Genomic DNA, 9,423 nt, shown 5'->3' with positions numbered 1-9,423 from the left:
TGTGTGTGTGTGTGTGTAAAAGTAACAGTCAGGTGTGTGTGGTCTCTACAGAGATGGTAACTGCCAGGAGACTCTGTGTGCAGCAGGATGAACCTTATGGTGACATCATCATTTCACCTGGACCCAACTATGAGGAGGGGAATGAGAGTGTGTAAAACACACACACACACACACACACACACACACACACACACACACACACACACACACACACACACACACACACACACACACACACACACACACACACACACACACACACACACACACACACACACACACACACACACACACACACACACACACACACACACACACACACACACACACACACACACACACGAGATACTGTTTATTCAAAGATGACTTTCAAATAGATCTCACACACAGATAGTTTGAGTCTGGTAACTAAAAGAGACAACAGTTGAACTGTTCCTCTTTGTATTTTAGGTGCTTTATTTTTGTGTGTTATTTAGCAGACAGTCTTATCCAGAGCAGCAAGTGTACTTGTCCCCAGTGGGAATCAAACCCACAACCATGGTGTTGCAAATGCCATGCTCTACCAACTGAGCTCACAGAACATTTTGTAAAGGTTAAAGTTTTTAAAGTTTTAAAGCAGGTTTGTTGGTTTTTATATCAGTAGTCTCTTATTATATTATGTGTAATCGTAGCCTGTGCTGACATATAAAGGGCTCAGTGTGTTTCAGCGGTGGTGGTCTTTACTTGTAACAGGTGTTTGTTTCTGTGAATAAACATGTCAAACTAGTTCTCTGTGCTGTGTTTGTATCTGACAGACCCAAGTCAAAATCTAGCAGGAGTTAAAAGTAGAGTTGTATGTACAATGAAATGTACTCATGATTAACCACAATTGGAAGAAAACCATTTAATTGAATGAGTAATAGCTCATATAGACTATAGCACACGAGTTTCCACAAATAATCTCTTGTTGGACATTAACTCTACACATTTCATGCACTTTAAATGTTGGTACAATGCTGTATTAATAAGGACACAGGACACCACAGTGTTAGCTTCAGGAAGTTATTTAGTAAGATAAAACCAGATACAGTGTACAGAACATCACTGGTACTGCATTACATCATTCTACACCTTTTAGTGATGGCAGAGGAAGAGACAACACACTTTAGAAATATGGTACAAATCTGAATTCATATATTTAGTGTTAGCTTCAGGAGTGGCTTTACTAAGATAAGTACTGTAGTACAGCATGCTACAAACACCATCAAACCTGTACTTGTCTATTGTGTACATCTGTGTAAATCACTCATAATTAATGGCTATAAAATCAAGGCATGCTACAATCAAATATCATACTTTTATAGATTATTTACACTGTTACAAATGTATGGATTACAAAACTTCCCCACAGATTCAGGTGTAATTTTCTTTCATTCACATGACAGGACATAGTCCTCAGAGTAACGTAATGAATACAACAATAAAGAATGGAAAAGTGTTGTATATCCTTCAGGCTCTGACAGGTCTGTGGGCCTGAGGTCGCTCTCTTGGGCTGTAGCAGGGCATCTCTGACAAACTGGAGCGGTATCAGCCTAGTGAGGACAGACAGGGAGCTCTTCTCTGTGCCAGCGGGGAGAAGAGAAGGATGGACAGAGTGATTATATAGCTGTTAGATTCTGCATGCACACTTTTGAGCTGAGAGTTAAGAGAGGAAACTGAACTGTGATATATTGGATAACAATGTTGGATAACTTTTTTGGGAGCTGTGAGAAAAGCCATCTTTCTTATACCTGCCATATGATGCATCACTAGTATCACATGATTTCTGAATGTAATCAGATGAATTGAGGAGATGACATGAATTGGTGTTGCAATGTTTTTAAAACATTTCAAATGTTCACAGATCCCTTGAGGACTGCTGTGTTTTTCCAGGTTTCAGGACACTAGTATGGAGTCCACAGCAACCCAGAGCCCTGGGTAGAGGGGCTCAGTGAATCTGTTATTTAAAGTCCACAGCAACCCAGAGCCCTGGGTAGAGGGGCTCAGTGAATCTGTTATTTAAAGTCCACAGCAACCCAGAGCCCTGGGTAGAGGGGCTCAGTGAATCTGTTATTTAAAGTCCACAGCAACCCAGAGCCCTGGGTAGAGGGGCTCAGTGAATCTGTTATTTAAAGTCCACAGGTGGGTAAATATACCAGAGGACACTCCAAACAGCCTACCTGACCGCTCCCCTTTCCCGGGATAAAACCACTCCCCTTTCCCTGGATAAATAACTGTGAGAAACCAGTAAATTATAATAAATTATTTATATGAACAGCATTGCGTGAAATGGAACTGTTAAATTATATGCAATGTCTAAATCGGTCTTCTCTACAGCGTCTGTATGATGAATCAACACTCAAGTTGGGGACAGACATCCTATCTCAGAATGGAGCGCTGTTCACAATGCATGTAGAACTATCCTTTCATCATGGTAGCGTTTTGTCTTGTGACAGGTAGGCCTACATTTGTTGCAGCATAGCCTATGCTACAGTAATATAAAGAGCGAATGCCCGTCTAATACACCCATCTCCATCTGGCTTTCAGGGGTCACCTTGTTTTTTCATTGGAAAGATTATACTTTTTTTATTGCAGCTGCAGAGTTTTAAAACAGCCTATCACTCAAATATCATTTCATTATATCAGTGCACGCGCAAGCACTCCCTCACAGTCTTGTTCTCTCGCTCAACTCCATTCAAATTGCATCCAATATAGCATCTTGTTCTAGATTGATATATATATATATATATATCCTAGCCTACCTCTTTCAGGTAATACGTTCAATGCAGTAATAGCCTTATATTTAGCCAATTAATAATGAGTATTGCATAGTAAGAGTCTAATTTACAGTACAGCCCATGTCTCTTGCGCAATACACACACACACACCTGTGCTCCGCTGGCCTCTCCTTAAAAAACGCTCCTTAGCTCTTCCAATCCCATGCAGGAAAAACTAGACTAGAATACCTTGCTGGGCATTATATGTTTATGATTGCTAAATACAGCAGCCAATAGAACTCACGGGTAGTTTGAAAGAAGAGCAAATGGGCGCGATAGCGGTAGGCTATATCAGTTATTTATTCAGTCATTACCATTTAATCTTCGTGAAGAGAAGTGAAAGCATTCTGCATCTAATTCTAGTCCTATATTATTCAAGGATGTCATTAGAATGATGAAGATGAGGACAACGAAAAGTATTTAATTGAACTGTTGAAAGCGAGGAAGGAATGAAGCAACAATAAAGAGAAAGTAGGCTAATAACATTTGGGGAAATATTATGAAAGGTATATATGCGTCAGCCTACTAATTATACAAATAGGCCCCATTATATTTCAACATTTATGCTGCACACGAATCACATGTTCTCTTCTGCTTTATCGTGGTTTGAACAATATGCGTAATTCCAGTCCATATAATACAGTATAGTAATACAGTTCACACTAGTTTCATTTATTTACTTAAGAGAGCATATAGCTAGCTACGTCTATGGGCTTTTATGTGTGTCGTGCGTAATGTGCAGTAGCCTATATCATACATGTATTGGATAACAGCAACACTAATCTGGATACGGGTTCTCCTCTGTCTACACAAAACCTGTGGCCAGCGTTGAAATCTGTCTGGGTGATCAGGATACGGGTTCTCCTCTGTCTACACAGAACCTGTGGCCAGCGTTGAAATCCGTCTGGGTGATCAGGATACGGGTTCTCCTCTGTCTACACAAAACCTGTGGCCAGCGTTGAAATCCGTCTGGGTGATCAGGATACGGGTTCTCCTCTGTCTACACAAAACCTGTGGCCAGCGTTGAAATCCGTCTGGGTGATCAGGATACGGGTTCTCCTCTGTCTACACAAAACCTGTGGCCAGCGTTGAAATCCGTCTGGGTGATCAGGATACGGGTTCTCCTCTGTCTACACAAAACCTGTGGCCAGCGTTGAAATCCGTCTGGGTGATCAGGATACGGGTTCTCCTCTGTCTACACAAAACCTGTGGCCAGCGTTGAAATCTGTCTGGGTGATCAGGATACGGGTTCTCCTCTGTCTACACAAAACCTGTGGCCAGGGGGATCAGGATACGGGTTCTCCTCTGTCCACACAAAACCTGTGGCCAGCGTTGAAATCTGTCTGGGTGATCAGGATACGGGTTCTCCTCTGTCTACACAAAACCTGTGGCCAGCGTTGAAATCTGTCTGGGGGATCAGGATACGGGTTCTCCTCTGTCTCCTGTCTCGGTTCTGTTCCCCTCAGACGGAGAGGTGTCTGTGGGCTGTGTTTGGGTACAGTGTCAGCTCATAGGCATCTGATGGGGGAGACAGACAGACTAATTACATTACCAATAATTGTATGTTTTTGTGTAATTTTGACACATATGTTTGATTGATAGTGATCATGAGATCCAATTGACTATTTATTAATGAAATGACTGACAAGGGAGTTCACAGAATACCTCCTTCTAAATGTGATCTCTCTTAACTCACTGTGTGTGTGTTTTTGTGATGGTCAGGTCTATAGAACAAACATAATTACACACTTACATTTCTTCAGGGCAGATTTTAACCAGTGCTCTGTCTGCATTATTGTTCACACTGTAAGAGAACGAGATTCACAGGACACAAACAGCATGTGTGTGAAGTTCAGTGTGGAAAATACACACCTTAACAGGAGGGCTATGCTGTTCTAGAACTGTCAGGAGCAATCAATGATTTGTACACGTACCTTATTTAACTAAAATACCAATTTTACATCCACACATTGTATTCTACCTGAGTTTTACATTACAGTCTGGATGCTCCAGTGCAGCAGAGAGAATCATCACTCCTGAGTCTCCTATGTGACTGTAGTCCAGATTCAGCTCTCAGGTGTGAGGGGTTTGACCTCGGAGCTGAGGTCAAGGAAGCACAGCCTTCCTCTGTGATTCCACATAATAACAAACTGCAGGAAGAGAACATTCAATTAAGGATTTGGACTCACCTAGTGGCATAGTTGAACCCCATGTCAAATATGATCACCGGTATTCAGTTGACAAATTATTTCACAAAGGTATTAAGCCATTATGACAATTAATTCACATGCAAACATAGAATGTTTATAAAAAAATGTGTTATGTCACATAGTACTTTACACTCCAATTGTACCCACGTAAGAACTTCCAGTTTACATTGTGGACTCCTCAGTCCAGCAGAGAGCAGCTTCTCTCCTGAATCCTGCAGATCATTATCATTCAGGTTCAGCGTTCTCAGTTGAGAGGAGCTGAGAGAAGAGGCCAGTGCTTCACAGCATTTTTCTGTCAGGTTGCAACCCGTCAGTCTGAATAAGAAATGAAGACAAACACATGGCTTTAATTGGAGTTTTTACAGTATCAAATCATTAGGGCTCCCGAGTGGTGAGGCGGTTTAAGAGGCGTCACTACAGTCCCTGGTTCAAATCCAGACTGAATCACATCCTGCTGTGATTTGGAGTCCCATAGGGTGGTACACAATTGGTCCGGGTTTGCTGGGGTAGGCCGTCATTGTAAATAAAATGAGCTACACAAGCTTCTGATTACAAACAATATGCCATTACAGTAATATAGAGTCTACATAGGTGTGTCAGTGTCACAAACTACAGTAATTATGTCTCTGTTTCGATCTCCAAGAAAATGTATGACAAAAATAATGCTGAAGACTTAAAACTGATCGGTGGAAAGAAATCAACCATGGAGTAATGAAACTGGTAAATACCTTACTTCAACAGATCATTCATATCAAAATCTAATTTTATTGGTCACATACATATGGTTAGCAGATGTTATTATGAGTGTAGAGAAATGCTTATGCTTCTAGGTCCGACCACGCAGTAATATCTAACAAGTAATCTAACAATTTCAAAACCACTACCTTATACTCACAAGTGTAAAGGAATTAATAAGAATATGTACATATAAATATATGGGTGAGCGATGGCCGAACGGCATAGGCAAGATGCAGTAGATGGTATGGAGTACAGTATATACATATGAGATGAGTAATGTAGCGTGTGTAAACATTATATAAAGTGGCATTGTTTAAAGTGACTAGTGATACATTCGAAACTAGTATGGAGATATATAACAATGTGAGATTGCTTCTCTTACAGTACATAAATTATTTTTTATAAATACATTTGAGGTTTCACAGTACTTACAGCACTACTCTGGAGGCTTTGACCACTGGCAGCAGCCTCAGCAGACCCGCCGCTGAACCAGAGTATTTTCTCAGGTCGAAAATATCCAGCATCTCTTCTGAGGTCAGCAACACAAAGACCAGAGCTGACCACTCTGCAGGTGAACGTTTGGCCTTAGAGAGAATTCCCGATCCCAGGTGCCTTTACCACTAGAGAATGGTCATTCAGCTCATTCAGACAGTGGAACAGACTGATGCACTTCTCTGGAAAGGGATTCTCCTTGGTGTATTCTACTGTTTCCTTATGGCTCTGTGAGCTCCTTCTTGTCTGTGTTGGTAGACCTCTTAACAGAGTCTGATTGGACTCCAGAGAGAGGCTGAGAAGGAAGCTGAGGAAGAGGTCCAGGTGTCCATTCTCACTCTTCAGAGCCTTATCTACTGCACTCTTATGGAGGATGGTTGCAGAAAATTCATTGGACGTCAGATGGTCATTGGGCGTGGTTTCCTGCCATCAGATTTACATTGTTGTTGTTGAACATGAGAAAGACACAGAGCAGTCAGAAACTCCTGGATGCTCAGAGGCACAAAGCAGTACACCTTTCTCTGGTACAGCCCACACTCCTCTCTGAAGATCTGTGCACACATTCTGAAGTACACTGACGCTTCTCCAACATCGATGCCCTACTCTCTCAGGTCTTCCTCTTAGAAGATCAGGTTGCCCTTTTCCAGCTGTTGAAAGGCTAGCTTCCCGAATCCCAGAATTATCTTTTGATTTAATGGTGATTCCATCTCTTGTTCTATAGCATACTTCAGATTCATCTGTGTGGTCTGAAACATCAGGAAGTGTGTGCACATTTGAGTCAGTGTTTTGGGCATCTTCCCACTCTCTGCTTCAACTAAAAGATTCTTCAGAACAGAGGATGAAATCCAACAGCATACTGGAATGTGGCACATGATGTAGAGGGTTCTTGATGACTTCATGTGTGTGAGGATTCTTCTGGCCTTGTTTGGATCAGTCATTCTCTTGATGAAGTACTCATCCTTCTGTGAGTCATTGACCCCTCGCACCTCTGTTACCTGGTCAACACACTCTGGAGGAATGCGATTGGCTGGTGCAGGTTGGGAGGTAATCCAGATGCGAGCAAAAGGGAAGCAGATTTCCCTGGATGAGGTTTGTAAGACAGCACATCCACTGAGGTTGGCTTTGTGACATCATACCAGGTCTTGCTCTCAAAATCTAGAGGAAGACGGCATTCATCCAAACCATCAAGGACAATTCATCCAAACCATCAAGGACAATTCATCCAAACCATCAAGGACAATTCATCCAAACCATCAAGGACAATTCATCCAAACCATCAAGGACAATTCATCCAAACCATCAAGGACAATTCATCCAAACCATCAAGGACAATTCATCCAAACCATCAAGGACAATTCATCCAAACCATCAAGGACAATTCATCCAAACCATCAAGGACAATTCATCCAAACCATCAAGGACAAACACAACATTGCACTTCTTGAGGTCTGAGATTCCAGATTTTTGATCTCAATAAAAAAAGTGATGAAGTTCCATCTAACTCTTTTCCTCCATCAAATTCAGCTCCTGAAAAGGGAGTAAAAAATGAGCTGGACATCCTGGTTTGCCTTTTCTTCCACCCAGGCAAGAATAAAGTCCTGCACAGACACTGTTTTTCCAATGCCAGTGATTCCCTTTGTTAGCATAGTTCAGATATCCTTGTCTTGTTCAGGTATCCTTGTCCTCTTCAGGACATGAATTGTGATCTTCAGAGCCCCCTTGCTGGCTTTGCTCTTCTGCTCCTGATCTTCAGCATCCATCACTTCCTCATCCTCCCCCTGACCCTGGGTAATCTGGACACAGAATTATTCTATACTTCTTCAGATGAGACTTTAGATATGAGAGGGACTTGTCTTCAAACAACTGAGGAAGATAAAGTTCAAATCAGAGGAGAGCATTTGAATTGTTGTTGAATTTCAATAAATAATATGTGACTATAAAACCCACCTTGGCTATGGATGCCTGGTCTGTTTGATGACTGTTAGTCTCAGTCTCTGATCCCTCCTGTTGGAATGTACAGACAAAACACAAGGTTACAGACACTACAGTAAACTATATACACACACCTCTTTATAGCACTCACAAAGGTGAACACAATCGTTTCTATACTCACAACAGTACCCTTTGCTATGGACACCATTAACATAAGACTATGTTGTCATTTGAGTCTTTGTAATAAAACAATGTATAGCTTCAAACTATGTTAACAGCAATCATGTTGATCTCATCATCTGTTAGTCCCATCCATAGCTCCTTCTGCAAATTTGAGAAGTGGTTACATTTCTGAAACAGCCAACACCCCCACCACCTGGTTTGCTGTAAACATGAGGGAATGGGCAGTTGGTTTTAAAGATAACCCCATATAGACACACCACAACAGTTTCCTGTTTACACTCTGTATCCTATTATTCATTAGATTAGACTAAAGAGGGCATCTCTACTTCTAAAGTTCCTTTCACAAAATCATACAGTAAAGCTTGTCCAAAATACCTTAATACAACCTGAGCCACTCACCTCTGTTCAGTAGGAAAGACTCCCTCACTGAAGTTTAATGGAATTACTATTGACTGGTCACTCTTCATGGACACACAGCTGGGAACAGGTGAGTCTGCTCTCTCCTGCTGGTCCCTGTTAAAATAATTACAGCTTACTAAATACCAGAGTTTACATTCTGTATTTGTATCCATGCTTTTTTGCAATGACGACTATTATTCTCCGTGTTATAAGGTGAACATACGGCATACACTTTTCACTTTTATATTGTGCCATTTACCTCACTTATCATTGCCATTCCATACTGAGATTAAACAAGGGAAATGGGACATTAAAAGGTCCACTGTGATATTTACAGCAATTCTTGATCATTTAACTTAATGAAATATACCCACTGATTCTAGAAGAACATCATTTTTGAACACCTCATGAGTTTAGTTCAACTGTTTAGACCGTGTTGTTACAGCATTCAACAATGCATTTAATGTAAAAAAAAAAAAAAGAATGGAAACCGAAATCGAAACCTGTGATTACTTTGGAATCATTGAACCAAAACCGAACCAACATCAAAAAGCACTAATCGCAAAACAACCAGTAGAGGAAGGCCTACATGAGAAAAAAACGGAGTTAATAATTCTGGAACGGCGGCCAGGGCAATAGAGGTTGTAAACTTACCATTTAGAAGAGATGCCATC

At 41.2% G+C, this 9,423-nt stretch overlaps 1 long non-coding RNA gene across 1 annotated transcript; it reads right to left on the bottom strand.

Annotated features, from left to right (window-relative positions):
* Window positions 1–1,027: 1,027 nt before the first annotated feature.
* LOC145860098 (uncharacterized) lies at window positions 1,028–5,314 on the bottom strand. Its single transcript, XR_014380264.1, has 3 exons — window positions 5,153–5,314; window positions 4,549–4,945; window positions 1,028–4,313 (listed from the first exon to the last, which is right to left on the bottom strand). It is a non-coding gene; the product is annotated as an uncharacterized LOC145860098 (long non-coding RNA).
* Between the last annotated feature and the right edge of the window lie 4,109 nt (window positions 5,315–9,423).

This window comes from Salmo salar, chromosome 02, assembly GCF_965601325.2.
Source record: "Salmo salar chromosome 02, fSalSal1, whole genome shotgun sequence".
Lineage (NCBI taxonomy): Eukaryota > Metazoa > Chordata > Actinopteri > Salmoniformes > Salmonidae > Salmo > Salmo salar.
The sequence above is the reverse complement of the archived record's forward strand: the minus strand, read 5'-3'. Positions and strand labels throughout refer to the sequence as shown.